The sequence below is a fragment of the Lissotriton helveticus genome, chromosome 8, assembly GCF_964261635.1.
Source record: "Lissotriton helveticus chromosome 8, aLisHel1.1, whole genome shotgun sequence".
NCBI classification, from domain to species: domain Eukaryota; kingdom Metazoa; phylum Chordata; class Amphibia; order Caudata; family Salamandridae; genus Lissotriton; species Lissotriton helveticus.
The window spans coordinates 1,172,393,589-1,172,421,036 of record NC_136069.1 but is presented as its reverse complement, the minus strand read 5'-3'; positions in this window follow the sequence as shown (position 1 = coordinate 1,172,421,036).

The following is a 27,448-nucleotide window of genomic DNA, read 5'->3' as shown; positions in this document are numbered from 1 at the left end:
TGCCTGTTTTGTACCTGGGAGGGCGGGAGGAGTCGCAAGACTGGAGCGCTACCCTTGTTCCAACCCAAGATGGTGGCCGTCCCTGTGTCCGATCACGTCAGCTGCCAATCGCTGCGCGTGGACCAGGGTTCTAGGTGCTGCGCGGGCAGGAGTAAGTGTAATTAAAAAGGGGAAAGTTAATCTTCCCAGAAAGAGACGGCGCAAATGAAACTCAATTTAAACAATTTTTAAAGTAATCAGCCTGACCCCTGGCTTTCCGCCTCAGGGGAGAAGTAAAAGCACACTGAGTATATGCGCGCGAGGGAGGGTGCCTGTTTTGTACCTGGGAGGGCGGGAGTGTTGTATCCTCGTGCATGTAGTTATCTATTCCACCGCATGCACTGGAATGTGGAAACCTATGCTTAGGTATTCCAGAGATTCATGTGCAGCGGTTGGCGTGGGCTCGTCAAGACATCTTTTATACTCTTCAATAAATCCTTCTTTAATAATACTCCTTGAGGTGATTAATCATTTACAATCCGGATACTTCACTGGCGACTTGGAGGAAGAAACGAACCTACGCGACCTTATGAGCCCACAGCCCCGGTAACTCCGGACCAAGAATACCGTTGGCATCGTCACTTACCGAAAAGCCTTCTTTACTTCAGCGGAGCTCTCGTCATGAAGTCTGGCACACTCTGCTGAAAATCCCGTTTTTCTACGAACAAGCGGTGAGACTGTTCTGAATTTTATTACTTTTGTGTGTATTCCGCTTTGCCTACGCGCGCGAGTTGACGCATGCGCACCATCATGCGCTCAGAACACTAATCCCAGCGCGAGCAGCGGCAGCGTCAGCACAAGCAAGCGGCGCCAACACAGAAAGCTCCAAAGCTGATTACTCTTCTGCCTTTGTGACGTCACAAAGCCATCCTTCAGGAAAAACTCGACCTTGAGCCTGCAAAAGACTTCAAATATGTCACAATGACTGTCATATAAAAAAAAAAAAAAAAAAAAAAATATATAAAAGTTTTTCTTTTCCACTATTCAAGAACTCACATCATAGTGATTTGTGACATCACTGTCTCACTCATAAAATTAACATCTTACATTCTGTTCATAGTTCTTAAATTCATGGAGGGTTTCAATGCTCCTCCTCCATTTTTAGCAAGTCCTGGCGAACCACCCCTAGAATGGAAACAGTGGCGCGAAGGTTTTGAAGCATACCTAGAAGCCATTGGGGGTGAGAATTATACCGACAAACGCAAACTTGCAATCCTCAAACATTCACTAGGTGCAGAAGGAAGACAGGTGCTCTCTCATCTCCCTCCCTTAAATATAGACAATTCCTCCGAAGACGAAGCCGACGTGTATGAAAATGCTATTATGCAACTGGATAGACAATTTATTAAAAAAGTCAATGAGGTCGTGGCACGTCATAAATTTCTCAGTAGACAACAACTTCCCATTGAACCAATTGATTCATTTGTCAAAGATTTGAGGATTTTAGCTGCCAAGTGCAACTATCAACAATTTCACGATCAAATGGTAAGGGACCAGCTCGTACATAACGTCTCAGACGTGAAACTCCAAGAGAAATTGCTCGATGCAAAAGATTTATCTCTCTCCAAGGCTCTCGACATTGCACACCGATTTGAAGATATGAAATTGGGAATCAAGGAATTAACCGAAAAGAAATCTAAAGATGCTTCTTTGGAAAAATCCAATGTCTCGACCATTCTGAATCTCAGGAAAAATCCATCTGAATTTCCTTCCAACAAACCAATGTTTCCTTCTACTTCACAACAAAATATCAGGAAAGAAGTGGTTTGTTTCAAATGTGGTTTTCCAGGCCACGTGGCTACAGACAAGAGATGCCCCGCCATGGGACAATTTTGCAATTACTGTAAATCCAGAGGTCATTTCGCTAGAATGTGCAAAAATCGTAACAAACCAAGATACTCTAATCCAAACTATAGACGTCCTAGATTCTCGGAGGTTCAACCAGTAGACATTGATGACGACGAGTACGATGATATTTGCACCATCTATGAAGTTGGAGAAGAAAAAAAGGACTCGCCTTTCTGCATGCTCCAGATTGGATCCAAATCTATAAAAGTTATGGCAGATTCTGGTGCTAAGTACACTTTAATAGGAGATGACGTGTTGTTAAAAGAATTTCCTGAAGTCTTATCTTTATTCCCCTCTGACATAAAATTAAGGGGATATGGTAAAAAACCTATCGAAGTATTTGGGTACTTTCCCTCCACTTTGTCATTTAAGGGCAAATCAATACATGCTAAGGTATATGTTGCCAAAGATGGGTCATGCTTATTAGGTTGGCCACAACAGAGAGAATTAATGATGAAACTTGATCCCAACCATCCGGATCAAGTGTTAGGATATTCCGATTTCATTAATTCAGTTGATGGTACTTCTGACGACAAATGGGAAACTTTGTTTCCACAAGTTTTTTCCCCCAATTTGGGTTTGCTCAAAAATTTTAAGCACAAAATCATCCTCAAACATAACGCCATTCCCAAAGTACACAAAGTACGCAACATACCTTTAGCATTACGTGAATCTGTAAAAAAAGAACTTCAAAGATTATGTGACTTAGATGTAATTGAAGAGATTGAATCCTCAGAGTGGCTTTCGCCTGTAGTCGTTGCGCACAAACCAAATGGAAAAATTCGTCTTTGTGTGGATATGCGCGATTTAAATTCCAATGTGTGGGTTGATAGACATCCTCTACCCAATATTGGAGAGATGTTCTCTAAACTTAAGGATGCATCTATTTTCACCACATTGGATTTATCCAACGCATACCATCAGATAGCCCTTCATGATGATAGTAAACATCTAACTTCGTTCATAACCACTGAGGGTGCTTACAGATATAAAAGAATGCCTTTCGGATTAGTGTCCGCGTCCTCAGTGTTTCAGCGAGTAATGCACAACATGTTTAAAAATATCCCTAATGTATTATATTTTCAAGACGACATCTTGGTTTTTGGCAAAGACGAATGCGAACACTCTGAGATTTTATTTAAAGTTCTGTCCATTTTACAAGACAATGGTCTTACTTTGACCAAAGAAAAATGCAAGTTTGGAAAAAACTCTGTAGACTACCTGGGCCATTCCATCAGTAAAAAGGGCATCTCTCCCAAATCTAGTTTAATTAAGGCAATAGAAAATGCACCCGAACCTGCTAATAAAGATCAACTTAGATCTTTCCTCGGTTTAGCTGAGTATTATGCCAAGTTCATTCCTACATTCTCTGATAAAACGTCTCACTTACGTAGGTTGATGAAAAACCAACAACAATTTATTTGGGATGACCATTGCAAATGTCAATTTAATTTTATAAAAAAATTTATTATCTCTGCTCCCGCCTTATCCCCGTTTGACACAAATTGTAAATCATTTATTGTCACAGATGCAAGCAATGTTGGCATTGGGGCAGTTCTGATGCAGAAGCAATGTGGTGTTCTGGTCACAATTGCTTTCGCATCAAGACCATTACGGGGTGCTGAATCAAAATATTCCACTCTTGAAAAAGAAGCATTAGCTTGCTGGTGGGGTATTGAGTACTTTCGCAGATATGTGTACGGCACAGATTTTGTTGTACGATCTGACCATCGCCCCCTTGTAGACCTTTTTACAACCAAGGGATGTAGTAAAGCCACCTCCAGAATTGCAAGATGGCAGTACAAATTACAAGATTTTCACTTCTCAGTTGAGTATATTCCTGGTGCAAAAAATATCCTAGCTGACTTTCTTTCTAGATTACCTGTAGAAGATGATAATCTTGTTGCTCCTGATAATGATCCTGACAAAGTGGTATCAATTTGCGAAGTTTCCAATGGGTGCATCCGTGAAGAAGATTGGATCTTGGCTTGTAATAGTGATCCTGACTACTTGGATGTTTTATCTTTTATCAAAAATGGTTGGCCTTCCAAGAACAATTTATCCCCCAATGTATTACCGTACTTTCATGTGGCTCAAGAATTATCTATCCAGGGTGAAATTTTATTGAGGGGTTTGCTTTTGGTTGTGCCGCACAGTTTGAGAAACACTATTCTAGACATGGCACATGAGGGTCATCCGGGCATGTCCAGCATGAAGAGGAGAATAAGGAGTGAATTTTGGTGGCCTGGAGTCGACAGGTTGATTGAGGAAAAAGTAAGATCTTGCGTTGAGTGTTGTGTGAGCGATAAATCACAGAAACCCATAAAATATCAACATGATTCTGTCTCGAGACCTTCAAAACCCTGGGAGTGTGTTTCAGTAGATATTGCTGGTCCGATGTCTTTAGGTCACAGTCCGGTTTATGCTGTAGTGCTGATAGACCAGTTCTCCAGTTGGCCAGAAGTGAAATTTGTACCCCATGTATCTTCTAGGGTAGTTATCGACTTTTTAAAATCAGTCTTTGAAAAAGAAAGTTTCCCCACTTCTATCCTGTCTGATAATGGCACACAGTTCACTTCTGCTGAGATGAAAACTTTTTGCAGCAACCATGGCATTTTACACAAACGTTCGTCAGTATATTATCCTCAAGGTAACGGCATGGTAGAAAGGTGGATCAGAGTGCTCAAGGAGGGTTTACAACTTGCTGTGTGCAATGGTGAGAATTGCTACGAGGCAGTTAGGAAGCTTTTATGGAGTTATCGGAACACTCCAAAGTCTGATGGTGATCTGTCTCCTTTTGAGAAAATGAGGGGGAGGAAAGGTGTGTGTAACTTAAGCCAACCCTGGATGTGGAATCTAGTAAAAGATAAGCGTCTCAGACGTTGTCCACCTGTAGTGTCTGCGTCTTCCAACAATCCATGCAAGGTTGGTGATTGGGTACGAGTGAGGAAATCTGGTTTTCTTAGATCTGGTGTATCACATTTTTCTGACCCATTATTAGTAGTTAGAGTAGGTAGACAAGTTGTAGAGTTATCTGACGGAAATGTGTGGAGTCTTTCCAAAGTTGTCAGAGTTCCACCTCACCTAGGTAGTTCCAGTCCTCCTAATCAACCAAGGACCTCACTTCCTTTTCCCAGTTCATGTCGTCCTCCTGTTTCCTCTCATTCTCATCAGCCTGTTCCCTATTACACCCGAGGTGTGAGCTCTCCCCGTCTAAGAAGACCCCCCTTTTGGCACAAAGATTACAATGTTGATGTATGATTTCTCACTAACAAACTGCTATGTAATTTTCTTTCATTAAGGTCAGTTGTCAAATTGTTACTAATTTGTTCTTTCACAGTTTACCTAAAATGAATCTTATATTGTGATTAATTCTTTTCTTTTCTAGAAAGAGGGATGTGTTGTATCCTCGTGCATGTAGTTATCTATTCCACCGCATGCACTGGAATGTGGAATCCTATGCTTAGGTATTCCAGAGATTCCTGTGCAGCGGTTGGCGTGGGCTCGTCAAGACATCTTTTATACTCTTCAATAAATCCTTCTTTAATAATACTCCTTGAGGTGATTAATCATTTACAATCCGGATACTTCAGGGAGGCGTCGCAAGACTGGAGCGCTACCCTTGTTCCAACCCAAGATGGCGGCCGTCCCTGTGTCCGATCGCGTCAGCTGCCAATCACTGCGCGTGGACCATGGTTCTAGGTGCTGCGCGGGCAGGAGTAAGTGTAATTAAAAAGGGGAAAGTTAATCTTCCCAGAAAGAGACGGCGCAAATGAAACACAATTTAAACAATTTTTAAAGTAATCAGCCTGACCCCCGGCTTTCCGCCTCAGGGGAGAAGTAAAAGCACACTGAGTATATGCGCGCGAGGGAGGGTGCCTGTTTTGTGCCTGGGAGGGCGGGAGGCGTCGCAAGACTGGAGCGCTACCCTTGTTCCAACCCAAGATGGCGGCCGTCCCTGTGTCCGATTGCGTCAGCTGCCAATCGCTGCGCGTGGACCAGGGTTCTAGGTGCTGCGCGGGCAGGAGTAAGTGTAATTAAAAAGGGGAAAGTTAATCTTCCCAGAAAGAGACGGCGCAAATGAAACACAATTTAAACAATTTTTAAAGTAATCAGCCTGACCCCCGGCTTTCCGCCTCAGGGGAGAAGTAAAAGCACACTGAGTAAAAGCGCGCGAGGGAGGGTGCCTGTTTTGTACCTGGGATGGCGGGAGGCGTCGCAAGACTGGAGCGCTACCCTTGTTCCAACCCAAGATAGCGGCCGTCCCTGTGTCCGATCGCGTCAGCTGCCAATCGCTGCGCGTGGACCAGGGTTCTAGGTGCTGCGCTGGCAGGAGTAAGTGTAATTAAAAAGGGGAAAGTTAATCTTCCCAGAAAGAGACGGCGCAAATGAAACACAATTTAAACAATTTTTAAAGTAATCAGCCTGACCCCCGGCTTTCCGCATCAGGGGAGAAGTAAAAGCACACTGAGTATATGCGCGCGAGGGAGGGTGCCTGTTTTGTACCTGGGAGGGCGGGAGGCGCTGCAAGACTGGAGCGCTACCCTTGTTCCAACCCAAGATGGCGGCCACACCACTGAACTCATCTGGTCCAGCTGAAGAAGCGGGCGCTGTGATGGTTGGGGGTGGTGTATGATGAGTGGCCCAACCAGATGAGTTCAGTGGTGTGGCTGTACCCAGTTCTATTACTGGACGTGAAGATGGAGTCCAGACTGTATCCTTCATTTGTGCATGGGCACTGTGACCAGTTGCTTGAGGTCAATGTTGTCCAAAAGTTCCAGGATGCCGGTGGAGTTGGTGTTTGTGGGGTTGTCCAGGTAGAAGTTGAGGTCTCCTAGGAAAATGCAATGTGTTGATTCGATGCCGAGTGGGTGATGAATTCAGCGTTGTTGTCGCTGAGGCTAGTTTGTGGTCCTGGGAGTCTGTAGGCAAGGGTACCTTTGATGGTAGTTTTGTCATCAGGGTGGAGCTGTAAGTTCATGTGTTCCATGATCGGCATGGTCTCCTCGTTGGTGGTGGTGCAGATGATCGATTCAATGTGTATGCTGGCGATGCCGCCTCCATGTCATTTGGCGGGGTCGTAGTGTTTCATCTTGTAGCTGATGGGTGTTGCGATGGCGATGTCCGGGGTGGATGCGGGGTGAGCCCGGTCTCTGTGATGAAGGTTATGTCGGGGGCAAGGGTGGAGATGGTGTCCCAGACTTCAGTGCCATGTTTGAACAGCAACCTGGCATTCATCAGGAGACAGCTGAGTCATTCCGGGAGGGAGGGGGGGTTGCGGCCGCTGGGGATGGCGTGGCACTGGTTCCTGTGATGTCAGTTGGTCCTAGGGTTGTGGTGAACTGGCAGCGGGCACAAGAGAAAGGACCCACTGTGGAGTGAGGCTATGCAAGGCAGCAGTATTTGTTGAGTCTAGGGTCCAGGGCATGGATATCTGTGGTGGTGTATCTGTGGGAATGTGTGGGGGCCAGGGTTCCTGGTGTTGGGCATGGCCCAGGCACCAACGTGCACAGACAGCCTTGCCTTTGGTGCGTCTCCGATGCGCCAGCAGTGCGGCCGCGCAGCGGCCTTGCTCGGCCTCCTTAAGTAGTCCTGGGAGGTAGAACGGGCTGTCCAGGAGGCAGGAGTGCGGGGAGCAGGAAACGGCAGGAGCGGGAAAATGACGGGAGCTGGTGGGCGGTAAAGTAATAAAACAAGAGCTGAAATAAACCCAGAAATAATGTAAAGTCATCAAAGTAAAAAAACCAGAAACAAAAGTCTTACACCACACTAGAGGGTAAAATAGACTCGGACCAGAAGGAATGTGGCTGCCAGTGGGCCAAACTGGAGGCCTCGAGGGCTGGGAGCGGCGTCCTTCCTCGTGGAACTAGGCCGCAGCATTGGGGGAGCTGCTCACAGGACCAGGGGTTAAGGGCCAACACATTTCTGTTTAGCTGACAACAGTACTATATAACATGCTTGGAAGACTGCTAATTCCCTGCTGTTATCTGTATTGCGGATGAAAGTCTGGAACACTCACACAATGGACAGACTAACAGCACTGGTTACTGATAGACTAAATGCATGTGGAAAATCCTAGTTCCCATTTAAAACATGTCCTGAAGGGGAAAATAGGGGAGTTAGAGGTGTGCTACCTGTGCATACAGGCCCAAGGACATCAAGGATGGGGTCGTTAATCCTCATCGGATAGCCTAAAAGGAAATGTGCCATCAGATGACTAAAAAGGCCCTCACATGAATATTTTAAAGTTAAGATATAGAAACTTGTGTCTTGTGAAGTAGGAATCTACTCAATCTAGATTTCACCTATCGCCTTTAACATCACTAAATTGCAACTCTTTGCTTTTCAATATGCCCTGTATTTTAATATGAGATTATGGTATGCTGTTTCTTGCATCCTGCAAAAATCTTAAATAAAATATTTAAAGTAAAAAAAAAACACATACTTATAGTGAACTTTGGGTGAGTCCCTTGCTTTTGAGTGGATGGCTTTCTTGACTGTCTCATTCCCATGCTTTTTATTTGATGGCTTACCCCCCTGCTCTTTATTTGTCCCACTTCTGGAGCATTTCCCCTTTACTGTGTTCCGATTTGGTGACTTGTGTATTTCCAATGCTCACTTCATGGAACTACTTTTTACTCTTTCTTTCAGCACTTCATGGGAGTGCATGTGTTTTCTTGCTCTGTCTCTTGTGTGAACTTTCCCTGCTCAAATAGCTGCTCCATTGCACCATCTGCATTGTTCCCTTCCTCTATTGCCTCCCCTACCTGGCCATTGTTTTGCTTTTATTTTTTGTCATTTTCCTCCTCCCTCCCCTTCCCCACTCACCCTCAAGTTGAATTCCCCCCTTCAGTACCTCTGTTTCTTACCCGCAGTCCAGTTATGCTTTTTAGCATCCGTTAAAAAAATAAAAAAAAATTTTTTTTAATAAATGAGAGTACAGGAGCTACACGTTGCTGTTGGGCCTGTACGTTTTTAAAATGCACTTTCACACAGAGTTACATTTTTTTGTATTTACCACTTCAAGGTTGACATCTGCGATTTTTGAGCGGTACATTTTGAAAAAAGTAAGCCGAGTCATTTATGAATGTGCATGTGTGGAGATGATGCATGTGCACATATAAGTCATTGCAGCGGGTTGCTATATGTATACATATGCATGCATGACAATGCATGAGCATAGATTTTATTACACTTTTTTTGGCTGATGCTGCATTGGCAAAAACATTTTTTTTCTTTTTTGCCAATGCTGAACAACATGCTGAACAGCAGCGATAAAAACCACTGGTAAGGCGAATAGATCAGGAATGCCAGCCAAATGTTGAGACGTATTGTCTTTGCCATCGCTTGTTTAAGGCTGGCGGTTCCGAGAAGTGACATGACAACAGGCCTGAAAGTAATGCAACTTTTCCCTGTAGTTGACAAAATAAGACATTATGTGTCATGATGACATTGTAAGTTGTACTTTTAAATATGTTGAGTCGTCAAGTGAAGTTCCTTTTTTATTGAATTGGGAAACACATTAGAGCAAATTCATGCATTGCTTAATTGTTAGGTTTCAAAGAGAAATCAACTTCCTGCGTAAAGGCCCTTCCTGTGACATTATTTTAAGATATTACATTAAAAACATAAGTATGTGCACCAATGACCAAATAAATAAGCATATTTCTCTATCTAGGAATAGGTCAAAAGTTGCCACTTCAATGAATGCATTTCTCAAAATGGGAGAACAATTACAGTGATGAAAGAAATCATTGTATTCTATAAACACTCCTATTGTTGGGGGTGTGATTACTATTATTGGACTGAGTGAAAATAAAAAGCACAGCTGTTAGAATGCAAACAGTTTTGGAATCCGCACAGATTCATTCTTAGGTGGTAGTGACCTAATGTTCAGAAGGTACAAACCTGAATTAGACATCAAATCTTACACACAGAAAAAAAATTAATATTTGCGCATTAGTCTGACAGATCAATACCAGTATGAGTGGTTGAGCTATGAATGACATTTGACCTTGTAGTTAAGAGCTATATCATTGTTGTAAATTTAGAAATAGAGCAATGATAAATATCTGGTGGGCAAATGGAACAACAGTCTTATGGTAGTCTTATGTACAAAATGCACTGTGCCTAGCCACGGGGATTGCAACAATCTCAGTCTCCTCAAAGGTCAACTGTGAGTTTTCATTTTTTTTTTATATACTCATCCACAGATAAGAATCCTCTAATCTGGGCCTGGATTCAAGATCCAGTTTCTTTAGTTGTCCAATTTAAGTTTCAAATGGAAGATCTGCAAATCTCACAACTAAAATGAGGGATTATTTGTAATATGTTATGACAGTGCCTACCCCTTTGGCACCACTGCTTGCATCCTCCCTGTTGTCATTAGATCCTCTTCCTCCCATTCATGTGTGCTCTGATTGTTTTTCCCAGCACTCAGGCTTCAACACCTCGCTTCCTTGAAAGGTGGTAATTACAATTTTCACCTTAAAAATGGGGGTGGGGTCGCACACTACTCGCACACCAGCAGGATCGCCCCTAAGGACTGTGGTAAGTGTAGTTCGTGTTCCGCGATGCATCTTTTTTCGATTCTCTGCTATCTTAGCTGTCTTCGCCATCCCTGGACACGTGTTTCGGGGTATTTAACCCTCATCAGCAGGGATTAGGCCGTGTTCTGGGGTTGCCGGTGGCTGCCAAATATTGCCAGGTTTAGTACCACTCAGGCGCGCAGGTCGGGGTCCCAGGCTCGTCAGCCAACTGCTCAAGGGAGCTTTAACATTACAAATGGGGGTGGGGTCGCACACTACTCACACACCAGCGGGATCGCACCTAAGGACTGTGGTAAGTGTAGTTCGTGTTCCGCGATGCATCTTCTTTAGATTCTCTGCTATCTTCGCTATCTTCGCCATCCCTGGACACGTGTTTCAGGGTATTTACCCCTCATCAGCAGGGATTAGGCCGTGTTCTGGGGTTGCCGGTGGCTGCCAAATATTGCCAGATTTAGTACCACTCAGGCGCACAGGTGCGGGGTCCCAGGCTCGTCAGCCAACTGCTCAAGGGAGCTTTAACATTACAAATGGGGGTGGGGTCGCACACTACTCAAACACCAGCGGGATCGCCCCTAAGGACTGTGGTAAGTGTAGTTAGTTTTCCGCGATGCATCTTCTTTCGATTCTCTGCTATCTTCGCTATCTTCGCCATCCCTGGACACGTGTTTCGGGGTATTTACCCCTCATCAGCAGGGATTAGGCCGTGTTCTGGGGTTGCCGGTGGCTGCCAAATATTGCCAGGTTTAGTACCACTCAGGCGCGCAGGTGCGGGGTCCCAGGCTCGTCAGCCAACTGCTCAAGGGAGCTTTAACATTACAAATGGGGGTGGGGTCGCACACTACTCACGCACCAGCGGGATCGACCCTAAGGACTGTGGTAAGTCTAGTTCGTTTCCGCGATGCATCTTCTTTCGATTCTCTGCTATCTTCGCTATCTTCGCCATCCCTGGACACGTGTTTCGGGGTATTTACCCTTCATCAGCAGGGATTAGGCCGTGTTCTGGGGTTGCCGGTGGCTGCCAAATATTGCCTGGTTTAGTACCACTCAGGCACGCAGGTGCGGGGTCCCAGGCTCGTCAGCCAACTGCTTAAGGGAGCTTTAACATTACAAATGGGGGTGGGGTCGCACACTACTCACACACCAGCGGGATCGCCCCTAAGGACTGTGATAAGTGTAGTTTGTGTTCCGCGATGCATCTTCTTTCGATTCTCTGCTATCTTCGCTATCTTCGCCATCCCTGGACACGTGTTTCGGGGTATTTACCCCTCATCAGCATGCGTGCCTTTGTGTGGTACTATACCTGGTAATATTTGGCAGCAAGCAGCAACCCCAGAAGATAGCCTAATCCCTGCTGACGAGGGGTAAATACCCCGAAACACGTGTACAGGGATGGCGAAGATTTGAACATACGTGAGAATTCGAAAGAAGATGCATCGCAGAAAACGGTACTACAATTACCATGGTCCTTAGGGGCGATCCCGCTGGTGTATTAGCAGTGTGCGACCCCATTTTGTGAATGTTTATGCTCCTTGGAGCCGTGTGCTGACGAGCTCGGGATCCCGCACCTGCGTGCCTTTGTGTGGTACTATACCTGGTAATATTTGGCAGCACGCAGCAACCCCAGAAGATAGCCTAATCCCTGCTGACGAGGGGTAAATACCCAGAAACACGTGTACAGGGATGGCGAAGATTTGAAGATACGTGAGAATACGAAAGAAGATGCATCGCAGAAAACGGTACTACAATTACCATGGTCCTTAGGGGCGATCCCGCTGGTGTATTAGCAGTGTACGACCCCATTTTGTGAATACAATTTTCACCTTCCTCCAACATTTTTATCAAGATCTTTGGAAATACTTAATATCTGCCAATGTACATTGGACTGAGGTAAAACATTCTTGGCTAAATTGATTCATTTATTTTTTTAGAATTTGATTGACATCTTTGGCTAATCCAATAAGGCTGCCTAGCTTTCAAGACAGGTTTACCTACTTTGACCCTTAGTTTTTTTGCAATGTTTCCTAAAATTGCTCAACTGATTTTCAACAAAGCAAAAAACGGATCGCAAGTGGGACCAGACAACTTAACTTTGTGCAAGTTTTGTTAAAATTCATGTTGCGTTTTCTTCTATAACTGTCACAGTTTTTGCCAATGGAAATGAACATGGAGTGCAGCACTTTTAGAACACTCCATATATCTCCCTTAATGGGCCTTCACAAAACACCCAGGCTTGAGTCAATATGAATGAATCAAACATTGGTTTTGCCAAATGACTCCACAGGTAATAAGCATTCAAAAATGCTCTGCTATGGGGGTTTCGATATAATAATAAATAGAGAATCACTATTGCCAAATGATGGTCCTGGTATCCTCATCTGTAGTATTATCTTAGGGATGAGCAAATCCTTGGATCCGGGCATATTTTTGATATCTTTTCATTCCAGATCCCATGATAGGGATAAATGTTTGGTAACCAAGGGCTGCCGAAGTTGTGGTGGCGGACCGACCACTGCCACCGTGCCCTTGCATTGCAACTGTGGTGGTCAAACTGCTACTGAACCCCCCAAACCACCAAGGATCCAGGATCACCATGAAAAGGTTGGCGTTGAGGCAACTAAGGGGGCCTCTGGGCCTAGGGGGCATGCAGGGGGCACGTTTTGTGCCCCCCTGTAGATTTGCACCCCAGTTCCTGCATGGTGCAGCATGCACTACATGGTACGTGCTGCACCATGCAGGAACGTGCTGCGGTGGTGTCACGGGTGTGCCTGTCTAAAGCTCTCCTTTGAGCCTTAGACAGGCACTGCCATGACACCTCCACAGCCCACCCACGCGCCCGCCAAGGATTACTATCGTAATCCGCAGGCGGTCTCACTTTGGGCTTGCGGTCCTCAGGCAGAGCGCTGGCGTGGCGGCCCGCAGGAGGACCACCAAACTTAGAATTAGGCTCCTACTGACTTAAGTCAAATAAGGTACCTATTGTTTTGTGGTGGAGGCCACACTCTTTTACTCATAGCAAGCACTAGAAAATATGTTCAGGACTTTGCCTTGAAACATAATTTGCTCTTCCTAGTGTATATGTAGAATTCATCACCAAGATGATAGCCTCCTTATATGAAAACAAATCGATGCCCTCTAAGATAGAACCTACTTAGGTTGGATTTACGGGTGATATGCAACAGATAGACTTCTGGAAAATCGTATGGTTTGTCAACATGGTCATGCTCAGGAGAAACTGGTTATCCTGATGGCCTTAGACTTGGAGAGGTCCTGTAACAGAGTAGATCCTTGAAGGAATCTTTACTGAAGCTAAAATGAAGGCCATTGTCTTTGATTAGTGAAGATGGGTTCAATGATTTATTAAACCTTTACCACTGAAATTACTCTGAGTAGCACCCCCTTCCATACATTTCTTTGCTCACTGAGCCATGGTAGAGTGGGACCAACCATAAGCAAATTACTTATGGTGTCTTCCACAAATGACAGTCGAGACAATGACGAGCCACATTTCCTTTGAACAGAAACATATGCAGCTCTAGACATATATCTTCCTTGTTGGTCTTCCTCATTGAGATGTACCTTTAGTCTCCATTGCACAGCAGGACGTTTCTCTGGACATGCCTGTCACTATGGATGAATGGAATAGAACTGAGGCCTACTAAATTTGTAGCACACCTGGATCCAGAAGCCAATGCTTCATACCTGAGCCAGAAAAACTATGGTCTATACTAGAGTGCCAAGAACATGACTACCAGAGTGGTGGATGGAAATTTGGAGCCACCTGCTCTCCAACTTAACCCTGGGAACAGTGGTGTACTCTGTTTGCCGTTTTACCCTGGTTGTGTACTGCAGAAAACTCAAGTTCTTAGCAGCCTGTGTGAATTTGTTTAAGTTAAAACAGAGATGAGAGACACTGCAGTAGCCATAACTTCAAAATACTGCCTTTATCTAATCACCTGCAGTCACTGATTCTCATTGGGGTGCCTATGGTCAAAGTGTAATGTTTCTTCCTCTGGACCCAATGCATGAGTAAAAAACCCAGGGCCTTATTTACAAGAAAGTGACGCAACTCGGCATTGCAAGCCATTTGGCTGCACCGTGCTGCTTCACTTTCAAAGCACAGGAATGCATCATATTTAAAACAATGTGTTGTTTCCCTGTGCTTTCCCCTGCGCTGGCATATAACTGGCTGCCATGCGCCAACGCAGGCACCCTTGCGTCATGGTGCAAGGGTGTCTGCATTTTAAGGGAGATTGTTTTTGTGCAGGAAGGGACACCTTCCTGCACAAAAACAATCAGGTGAGGTGTTTTCCTCTTTCAATGCATGCTGCAGAATGAAGCATGCATAGAAAGGGGAAAAACAGAGGAGAAATATTTCTCCTTGTTGCACCTGGTTGCGCCTCCCCTGGGGAGGTGTAGAATTCTGATGCATTTCCAGGTTTAAAAATGTTGTAAATCTGGGAATACGTCAGAATCCATGGGTGTTTCATGGGAACACCCATGGCACGCCCCTTTCACACAAAGTGCTGCGTGAATAGGGCCATCTTTACAAGGCCATGGAAATCCACGTAGAGTGTCTTTACGTGACCTTGCAAATATGGAGCATCACACTGCGCCGCTGGAGTGTAACAAAAGGTGAGGCATCGGCTGCGCAAGGGGCTTGTAAATATGCCCCCCAGTAACAAGACATGGCCTATTCAGCTCTCTCTTGAGAAGGATGATGCAGACCAACCATTTTGAAATGAGAATCACAATACCACGCCCTCTTTACACGGATCATAGCGTTACTCTTTTAATCCTAACAGTCTTCTGAAAGAGGCTTTTTTAAGTTCGGAAAGACAGAGTGAATAATGGTTATATGTAGATGAAAAGGCTTATCCCCATATATCACAAAAGGGTATACAGACAAAATATTGAATCATAAATGTAGAATAGCACTAAAATCGAAGTGAAAATATAGAATGGACAAAATATCGAATGGACAGAATATAGTCAACAAAAATATCGAATTTAAGGTAAGTAATTTAATATAAATTTTCATAAATATAGAAAGTCAAAATATCGAAGTATATAATATAGGTATTAAATATATCGAATGTTTAATAATATCAAATTTTTTAAAGTGTTTTGTATGTTAGTATATGTGTGAAAAGTGTATATTTATTTTATAATTTATTTTAAGTAATGAATTTTATGTTATTTAATTTTTGCGTAATTTAATTCCGTGGCAGGTTGTGGGTTTATAGAGGAATAGGGTGGGAAGTAATTTAATAACAATTAATTAAATATTTAAATTTATTTATTGGTATTTATTTTTAATTCATTGTTAATACATTTTTAATTGGTAATTAATTAAATTTTAATTGGCAATTAATTCAACTTTATTTATTAATTGATAATTATGTTAATTTTATTAATATATTTTCCAAAGCGGGTTGTGGGTTTATAGGGGAAGAGGGTGGGAAGTAATTTAATTATAATTAATTAAATATTTTAATTTATTTATTGGTATTTATCTTGGATTAATTGTTAAATAATTGTTAATTGGTAATTAATTAAATTTTAATTGGTAATTAATTTTTATTAATTGATTAATTGATAATTATGTTAATTTTATAAATGTATTTCCCATATCGGGTTGTGGATTTATAGGGGAATAGGGTGGGAAGTAATTTAATTGTAATTAAATATTTTAATTTATTTATTGGTATTTATTTTGAATTAATTGTTAATTAATTTTTAATTGCTACTTAATTAATTGGTAATTGGTAATTAATTTGTATTAATAGGTAATGCATTTTGATAATTTTTATTTGTATTTTTAATTGATTATTATTGTATTATATTAAATTGGTAATTACTTTTAATTAATTTTTTATTGGTATTAATATTTAATTTATTTTTATTAATATATGAAGCATTTACTTTCCCTACTGCTGCACTCACTGGAGTGGGGATAGTCATTTTAACCCCTACGCTATCCAACGCTTTCCCTACTGTTGCACTCTCTGGAGTGGGAATAGTAATTTGTACCCCTACTCTATCCAACACTTTCCTCACTGCTGCACTCTCTGAAGTGGGAATAGTATTTTTTACCCCTACGCTATCCAACACTTTCCCTACTGTTGCACCCTCTGGAGTGGGAATAGTAATTTTTACCCCTACGCTATCCAATGCTTTCCCTACTGTTGCACTCTCTGGAGTGGGAATAGTAATTTTTACCCCTACGCTATCCAACGCTTTCCCTACTGTTGCACTCTCTGGAGTGGGAATAGTAAGTTTTACCCTCCCGTTATCCAAAGCTTTCCCTACTTTTGCACTCTCTGGAGTGGGAATAGTAATTTTTACCCTTACGCTATCCAACGCTTTCCCTACTGTTGCACTCTCTGGAGTGGGAAGAGTAATCCCCCCCCCCCCCAAGCTATTCAACGCTTTCCCTACTGTTCACTGTCTGGAGTGGGAATAGTAATTTTTACCCCTACGCTATCCAACGCTTCACCTACTCTTGCACTCTCTGGAGTGGGAATAGTAATTTTTACCCCTACGCTATCCAACGCTTTCCCTCTGTTTCACTCACTGGAGTGGGAATAGTAATTTTTACCCCCATTCTATCCAACACTTTCCCTACTGTTGCACTCACTGGAGTGGGAATAGTAATGTTTACCCCTGCGCTATCCAACGCTTTCCCTACTGTTGCACTCACTGGAGAGGGAATAGTAATTTTTTCCCCTACGCTATCCAACGTTTACCCTACTGTTGCAGTTGCTAGAATGGTAATAGTAAATGTTACCCTCCCGCTATCCTACAGTAAAAATATTGTATTATTATTATGTTAATATATATATGTGTTAAAAAATTAAATTGTATGTTTATTTTTTAACTTAAATTAATTATTTCATACTTTTAAAGTTATTTAAGTATTTTTAAGTATGTTTTAGTTAATTATAGTTATTATTTCATTAATTTTAAATTACTTTTAAGACATTTAAAAAAAATCGATATTTTGACTAACTATATATTTTTTTCGATATTTTTGATTAGATATTTTTGTACTTACCTGTTTGTAGATAGGACTTTGATATTTTTGTTTTCTATATTTTTACTTCGATATTTTTTGTATTTTATATTTTTGTATTCTATATTTTGTCAGTGATCCTCACAAAAGACTGTCTAACTAATCAATGGCTGCTATGTTACATTGTTGAATGATCAAAATGTGATTATTACTGGCAAAAAATATATTGGCTGAGGGGCCCTTAACTATTTGTCCCAACTCTGTTTATTGATGGTACAAGGCTGCCCTCCTTCTGATAGTGTCAAAAGATAAAGCAACTTCTGTACATCTGTATGTGGTAGACCTAGGCATCTCAGGCTCCACTTGCAGTCGCCTCTTCTTGCAAAAGATAAGGCCCTGATTACGAGTTTGGCGCAGCGGCACCGGCTCAATGCCGGCTCCACTGCTGCAAACCTGCACATGGACCTCCGGCCATATTAAGAGTTGTAATATTGACAGCAATGGGAATGGCCAAAAAGTTCCAGCACGGCATGGACGGTGATGTGCATGCTGAGCTGGAATTGGGAGGAATACAGACAGGGCGGGCACATGTTGTGCCCCCATGAATGTATCCCCTTGGCAGGGTGACTTGGGGGCCCTGTAGGGCCCCCTTTGTTCCAGCACCACTAACCTTATTTATGGCGGGGCTTTGCCATGAAAACTCTGGCGGTCCAGGAACTCAAAATATGTTGAGAGGGACTGTGGACGTCCCTCCACAGCATAATGCGTTGTGGAGGGAGGGAACAACTGTTTCCTGTTGCCGTCGGCGATCCAACGTCAATAGGATTTACAAAGTCATAATTCGCAAAACGGTGGACCCCCACTCATGCGCCACCATGAGTCTGGTGGTCCCTAAGCTCGAGCCCTGCAACTTTTACTCAGTACTCTGAAGATGCTGTAGTGTAGTTCCTATATTCCCAATAGGCTCTGCGCATTGGAATAATATATCCTATAGATGGGATGTAGGACTTATGTCTGGTAGGTCTCTATTGAATATATGAGACTTAATTGTGAGTGCCAGCTAGCTCAGAGGTCACTAGAAACTTTCTCAAATTCACAAGAAGGGATTAGTTTCTGACAACCGCAAAAACATGACAACTTTGTTTCCCCAAGATAAAACTGATCTTCAGGGTAGTGGAAACAATAGATAGATATTTTACTCAGTCATTCGTGCATGCTTCGTTTCACCAGAGGTGCAGAGAAATAGAGAGACAGGCGTTTTCAATAAAAAGTATTTATTGAACAGACTAAAAGTACTCAACTGGTGCTTCTAAAATACGCCTACCCCGATGTACCTAACCTAAGTATAGTACGAGGGAAGAAGTAAGTGTGGTGTAGCATAAGTTTAGTATTCTTTTGCCAATAATCTATCCAAGATTAATCTTAGCGTCTAGTCAGCTCCGTACCTTGGTTTAGAATGAAGGAGGTCTGGTATCTCTCTTGTCTCAGGACTCGATTTCCCAACACCCCGCAAGGGGAGCTTGGAAAGACTGGAGCTGGATGTCTCAGCAAGAGAAAAGACAGTGTCTCTCTCAGTGCGTCTGCTGGAGGGTCGGCTTCCTTCGGCACTTGCTGTAGCGAGATGCGTCAGGCAAGTAGATAGTCGGACTGCTCCAAACCACCGTGCGTTTGCTTGGGCAAGTGTGGGCATATTTATACCTTGAAGGTGCCGAGTTTGACGTAAAGGTGGACATAATAACGTCATCAAAGAGTCTCAGTTCTTTGAAAACTACATGAGTTCTTGGACAAATCAATACTCAAGCAAGGGGAAGTCCCTAACTGCTGAAGCGAGTTTTCCAAGAAATCATTGTGGATTTTCGGAACTAGTGGAAGTATCCATGCCGTATTTGGACTGCCTGGGCTATGTCTAAATATGGTTATGATTTCTATGCCTATATAAGGACAAGGTGATTTATACCTATATAAGGGCATGAATCAGGAAAATTAAACTAGGGTCCTAAAAAGCTATACAACAATGCTACAGGAATGAAGCGGATGAGGGAATGTAAGACCATCAGAGCTTGCCCTCAGGTAAATCTTTTATACCTATCAATGTTATATCATGCTGCAGTTTACCGACACTGCAAGTGACCTGATTCTTCATTTAGATTGTCATTGCTCACTCACCAGTTAATTAATCCTGCTTCCATTCTTACATCTGCTCACTTATTCAATCATCCTCCAAGCACTCACTCATTCATCAAAACATTGACTGGTTCTCATATCTACACCCACGCACACCCACACACATTCACACGCACACACACACACAAACACACCAATTATGAAGAAGAAGCGCTTTCCCTTATTAAAAAAACACAGACTTGTAAGTGTTGTAAATGCTTGTACTGATCATTGTTCATTATTTAACCGTGTCAGTTGTTTTCTCGTCGCCATTAGCACACCATGAGAGACATTGTTTATCTAGGCCCACCCCACCCCACTAAACGTTAGACAAGGATATTTTTAAGCAAACTTTTTTGTTATTTGTTGAAAGTGCTTTCACTTAAGCTGCATGACGTGTTAAAGTTAAGACAAGGGGACCGATTCACAAAGGTAAGCATAGACCTGAAGTCTACGTTTAGACCTGAAGGCTAAAGGCTCGATTAACAAAGGTAAACTTACACTTCAGGTCTAAGTTGACCTTTGTGAATTGGGCCCTGAATGTCTACTGCTACCAAACCAACTAAGGAAAATGTAAACTATAGGCAGGTTTTAGGCGTTTCCTAAATTTCGTAATTGATGGTTGAGGCCGCAACTGCAGGGGAAATACATTCTGCAACCTTACTGCAGAAATTAAGAAAGCTTGATTTCCTACGGGTTGCAGACTCTTCCAGGAACCTAAAGCTGATTTATTTAAAAAGAGAAAGGGTATGCAACACATGGGGATTGATGAATAGCATAAGTTAATAGTGAAACGTTGCCTCATAATGTTGTTTTATTATTGATATACCTTTTGATCTGAACGAACAACCAAATTAAATAAAGTGTAAATGAAACTTTGCCTTATCTTCTAGTATTCTTTTTCAGCGCCTGAAAGTCCTATTTCCCTATCAAACGCTACGTCAGTTCAAAGTGGAAAAGTACATTTATTTTGCTTTAAAAAGCAGGGTAGTGGCAACGTTTTTGATGGTAAAAATTGAAGGGAAACAACCTTTACAACGCAGTCATTACATCGCACTACCTTTACAATGCAGTCATTACAACGCAACATCCTTTACATCGCATGCCATTACAATGCAGCCATTACATTGCATGTCACTACAACGCATGTCATTATAACGCAATATAAGGTAACTAATGGGGAATGGTAATTTTCACCCCTCCCTTATCCAACACTTACCCTATTGTTGCACTTACTGGAGTAGGAATAGTAATTTTTACCCCTACACTATCCAAAACTTACCCTACTGTTGCACTCACTGGAGTGGGAATAGTAATGTTTACCCCTACACTATCCAACACTTGCCCTACTGTTGCCCTAAAAGTAATATGTGTTGTAATGGTATGCGTTTTAATGGTATGCATAGTAATGGAATGCGTTGCAAATGTACTTTCTAAAAATGCTTTGTGATGGCATGTGATGTAAAATCGTGCTTTGTAATGGATGTTGCGATGTAAAAACTGCGTTGTAAAGGCATGCGTGGTAAATATTTGTGTTGTATCATCATACATTCATAATTTAAAGTTGATAGAGATGTTATCTATTAATAGCAGATACAAGGAAGGTGTAAAATAAGGATGTGGCTGCATTAGGCCTTCCATTAAAACTTCTAATTTGGGTTCTAACACGCGACAAACAAAGATCACTCTACAGGAACCCTGGCATTGGACTGAGTTTAGACAAATAATAGACCCTCATGCCCACACATCATTGTGTTCCATGAACAGCACATCAGGCCCTATTTACAGACTGGTGTATGAGTAGGCGTAACTTACTCTTGTAGTACTCCTGGATTACATATGCATTTCAGGACCAGGGGCCAGATGTAGGTAATCCAAATTTACCGATTCTAAAATACCGAATTTTACCGATTCGGTATTTTAGAATCAGTAAATGCTATGTAGAAAAAATTTCGGTAAGTATTACCGAATCGGTACGATTCGGTATTTACCGATTCGGTAATTCCCTTTCATTCCTATGGGCCTGGAGGCCCATAGGAATGAATGTGAATTACTGAATCGGTAAATACTGATTCGGTAAAATAGGGAAACATTCAAGGGTGCCAGGGTGTCACATTGACACCCTGTTGCACCCCTGAATAGTGCTTGAGTGCACATGTGGCACACATACATGCCCTAGGAACATGTTGAAAATGCACAGATTTGCATTTTCAAAGGTATTCGGTATTTACCACCAACTAATAGTTGGTGGTAAATAACGAATCCTTAAAACACATAAGCACTCTTAAAAGTGCTTCCTACATGCCATTTACCGATTCGGTAAATACGGAATCGGTAAATAATAATTCAGTAAATACCGAATCGGTAAATACCGAATCGGTATTTACCGAATCATCCCCTACATCTGATATGGCTCAATACCGTTCGGTAAGCCTGAAATTTACCGAATTTCGGGTTTACCGACCGGTAATGGGCCACCTACATCGGGCCCTAAGTACTTGAAGAGCAGGGTGCAGCATCATGTTTTTGACTTTTGCCCGTCAAGGCTGATTCATAAAGGCATGTAAGAGTGCCGAAAAGTACTCCTGTCGTACTCTTTTACATACTCTTACATGCCTTTGTGCATTGGCCCCCAAACATCTAAAATGAGATTAAAATAGGAACATTTTGGTCATATTCATAAACAGTTTGCACAAATAGAAAGGAGTGTTCTTTTTTGCACTTTTACTAATAGGGAGTTGGACATTTCTGGGCCTATTTACAAATACATGTAAAGGTATGTAAAGGAGTACTATAATTGTGCTCATAAATGCTTTTGTGAACAGGCCCTGAAATGTCCAAGCCCCTATCAGTAAAACCCCACTGTGTTTAAAATCCCTTCTAATTCTATATCACTTAGTCAGAGTCCCGGGTATAGCCGTAATGTGGTGCTGGCCTTCTTACAGCTAAATATATGTGCCAGATAACAAGAAGTGACCATGAGAAGTGCAAATGTAAGGCATTAGTCTATGCCATGGGTTTGGGCTCAATGGTGTCTCAAGTAGCTGAAGAGCTATGGCAGTGGTAAATGGTTACTTTTCACTGAAACTCAAGTGGAATATGCTGGTTTGGGCTGGAAACATAGCAGAATTTATTAACAGCTGTGCATGGACTACCTATGAGAAAAACAACACAATAAAAACATAACTGTACACAATAGAAAAAAAACGCTTCTACAGCAGGAATCACCTGTACAATTGTAACATTATAACAGTAGAACATACTAGCAACACAATACCTAGCATAATATAGCACAAAACAACACATAAAACTGGAAAACCACTATGTAATAACAGAAAAAATTAAAAATAACACAACAGAAAAGCATATCACAGCCAAATACAACAACACAATTTCAAACATAATGCAATACAGCACAAAACATCAAACCATTGCAACTTAAAAGATCACAACTCAATAATAACACACCAAATAACACAGACACACAAAAACAAACATAATAACACAAAACAAAACACACCCATGCAACATAAAAAGTGCAACGTAAAACAGCACAAATCAATAATAAGACAACAAAACAATTGAATACAATACAAAAAAACACAATGGATAAGAACAGAAGAAAAAAATAACCACACCAAATTAATATGACACAACTCTCCCTCCCGTCACCTTTTGACTATATCCTTGTTTTTGTCCCTGTCCAGTGCTCTGCTGCTTTTTGGATAGGTGTGTGCAGCACAAATACCGCACACATAGTTAAAACATATATTCATAGGAACATAAAATGCTACTACTTCTAGTACTTCTACTACAACACACGGACATTGCAACAACAAAATACAGCACTTTATCACACAACACCATAATATATCAAAAGAACACAACAAAGCATCAAAAAATCAACATACAAGAGTAGAGCATACCGAAACACAACGAAAACACAACCACATACAAAAGCATACCAACACCACAGCTACAAAATTGCATCACAATGTACAATTGCACTATTGTTTTTAGTATTGTGTTGTTAATATGTCTTTGTGCTGATATGTAATTCTGCACCTGTGTTGTTGTGCGACCGAAGGTTGCTGTGATGTGATTATTGCTGTGCTGGTATATTGTTTTATAGTGTTCTTGTGTTCTCCATTGTTTTCTATTTTGTTGGAGTGTTCAATGTTGTCATTTCTGTTTGGTGCATTTCTTACTGCTCCATTGTTGTTTCGTTGTGTGTTCATGTTTTATACTGCTGTTGTGGTATTAATGTATTGTGCTATTGCAATGTAGTTTTCTGATGCTGCAATAGCTGCAGTTTGTCTGCTTAAATATACACAAGGATAATCTGTACATGGATTGCCAAAAATCTGTTTCAGGATGCATTTGGTCATATTTCTTGGTATCTAATCATTTCTGTTTCTGGATATCTGCTTAGTTGCATCTTGGAGCTGGAGGTCAAAGGTCCAGCTCAGGCAACAGGGGTGGTTTGAGAAGAGTAAACAAAAGAGAGTCAGATAAATGTAACCATAAGAGTAACAAACCTTGACACATCCAAGTTTGTCACATAAATCTTAATGATCAGGTTTAAGTTTTATAATTTAGCTGTATGTGTTACTATGAGAATTCTTTGTGTACGTACAGTTTTGTAAATTGGGGCTTGAAAACAGAAATAGTGTGGTGTAGCAATTAGGTTGATCATGTGGATATACCGTAATCCTGGCTTCCAAATATGACCAACCTCTTTTCTTCTGGGCAAATCAGGTTATCTCAGAATGCCTCAGACCTTTAGCTGGCAAGACGCGCAGTGATCAGAAGCAGGTTGTTAGACTTGCCATCTTTTGTCGTGTTTCCCCTGTCTTTTTGCTTTCTGACCTTCCGGTTTTTACTCTGTTTTTGCTTGTTTATTGTCTCTGGGCACTTTCTCACTGCTGTTCAGTGTTAATGTGCAAGTGCTCCTGTTGTAAATTGTTGTTATGAATTGGTGATTCCATGATGGGTAATTTGATTTACTAGTCAGTCCCTAGTACAGTGCACTGTATGTGCCCAGGGTTGGTAAATCAAATGTTGCTAGTGGGCTTGCAGCACTGGTTGTGCCACCCACCCAAGCAGCTCTTCAAAGGTAACTTGGATCTGCCACCGCAGTATCTGTGTGCGGTCTAGTACTGCCATGTCGACTTGGCACGTGCACCCACTTGCCAGGCCTTAACCTTCCCTTTCCTTACACAGAAGTCACCCCTAAGGTAGGCCCAGTGTACCCCTGTGGGCAGAGTGCAGTGTATGTGAAAGGTAGGACATGCCCTGGTGTCTGTGGCATGACCTGATAGTGAACTACTGCCAATTTCGTTTTTCACTATTGCAAGGCTACCTGTTCCCATAGGTTAAAATGGGGAGTTTGATTTTAACGTTTTATAACCATAACTACTCCTGGGAACAAGGTAGGAAAATACATTTTAGTATGCTTGGACTCTGAATGCTAAAATGCATCTTTTGGTGAAGGTGATTTTTACATTCTGTGTTTGAAAATACCACTTTTAGAAAGTAGGTATTTTCTTGCTTAGCCCTCCAGTGTGCCTCTGCTGGGTTTGTGGATTGACTGTCTGGCTTTGGAGTTACAGGGGCTGGGGATGTGCCGTGGCTCCAGAGAGTCTAGATGGGTCAGGGCTGGGCTGAATAGACCTGGGCTGCATTTAGAGTAGGGGAGGAGATTTCCTTTCACCTGAATGGGCCTGGTCTGCCTCTGAAAATGCTGTCTCCACCTCCTGCCAGGAAGCTGCACCAGGGAGGACAAGACTGGTTCTGGCTGGGCACAGACTCTCTCTGCCTCTAGAGAACAAAGGATTTTAGGCTATAAAAATTGGGGTCCAAACCCCTAAACTCTAGACCTCTTTTGGCACCAAGAAGATTGCCAAGGAAGCTGTGAGGAGAGACTACCACTTTGCTGTGTGCTTTGCTGTGTTGACCTGCAATGGTTGCTTCTGTCTTGGGCGGTGAAAGGACTGGACTGAGCTTTCTGCAACTTCCTTTTTGTGAGTTTCTCCAAGGGCTTGAGGTAGAGCTTGCCCCCTGTTCAAGAAGTCTCAGGAACAGCAAAGACTTCAAGTTCTTCTTCCATCAGCACTGGGGACTGTGTGCTTTGTGCTGCAACAGAAGAAAAGCAACCAGATGCCGTATATGACGCCATTGCCAACTCTGTGTCCTGAAGGAACCACAGAGGGCACCGCTGCAATGCCGCACCGCAATCCTGGTCTCACTCACAACGCTACCTGATGCCACCACTGAGCCGCTGCTTGCACCGTGACATGTGGTGACCGCACTCTGCACCACCTTGCTTCACGCCGTTGCACTGATATCCCTGATGATGCCGCTCCTTGCACCATGGTTCGAGGGCACCTCTATTAAGTTGCACAACTCACCGTACTCATCCCGCACCGCAGCCTTCGCCTACCGATGCTGGTGCCATAGACTCCAGTTCGTCAGCCGAGGACAGCGCTTCAGCAACGAGGATGCCGCAGCTTGCACCGTGACCTGCCAGCACCGCGACGAGCACTGCATCATTTCGCACCGCAGCTCTGGTCTCACGACTCTGCTGGACGACCGTCACTGAGCGGCTACCAGCACCGATACCTGAAGTTACCGCACTCCGCACCGCTGAACTTTGCACTGCAGCCCCGACGCCTGCCAATGCCGGCGCTCCCAACTTTAACTGTGAGGAGTTCAATTTGCAACTTGTTTGACTTCAAGGGCCAGACGACTCCTGCACCGACCTCCAGAACCGATGACTGCAGACGCCGGCCTTTCGGGGCTCATCGAGAGGTCGCCGATGCCCTGCATTTCTAAAGGTACTGTTTTGCGGGTCTTCCCAACACCATAGCTGGCCCGCGACGCAGCGGTCAGCCGGAACTGTTTGGATTTGTTGTTCATGACGCTGTGATAGGCCCAGACAGAGCTTTCAACTTCAAGGAACTATATTTCAAGTCTATTTTTGATTACTGAAGATTTCTAAGTACTGTATTGTGGATTTTTTTTTATAGTTTTGTTCTTGTTTTGAGTATATACAAATATTGAATATTTTTCTAAACTGGTGTGGTGTCCTTTTGTAGTGCTTTCACTGTGTTAATGTTGGTTATGTGCAAATGCTTTACACACTACCTATAAGATAACCCTGACTGTTCGTGCCAAGTTACCAAGGGGGTGAGCAGGGGTTATTTTCTGAATGTAACTCCCTTATCCTGACTAGAAGGACAGGTCCCTACTTGGACAAGGTGAAAACCATTGCCAACTAGAGACCCCCATTTCTAACATTGGTTGTCAGCGGTGAAAATAGGATTTGCGTTTTCACTTGACTTACAGTGATTGGTGTGCACTACTACCATATCGCAGACCATTACGTATCACATACTGTTTTTTGGTGGTCTATTTTTCCTTTCCATCAGGCTTGAACTTGAACTTTACAGTACAACATGCCTGAATCAATTGCATAATCTGCTGCATCCTTGGAGGTGGCCTTGGAGGAGGAGAGGTTAGAAACCTACAATGTGAAGGAATTGAAGACGATTTGCAAAAACCTCAAAGTACAAATCAGAGGCCTCACCAGAAAAGAGGAGCTATAAATGGCACTGTCGGCCTGGGTAGCAGCCAGACATGCTAGTGAGCTGTCTGGGGATCTTGGCATGGTGGCAGAGGAGCCTATTCCAAGGATGGATGTGCTTTTGGGAGGCGAGGCACCCTTCAAACCAGACAGCAGTGGCTTGTCCCCAGAGGAGCTGGAGGACAGGCGGGAAGCGAGGAGATTTGCGATGGAACTGGAGAAGCTTAAGTTAGCCATGGAGGAGAAAAGGAT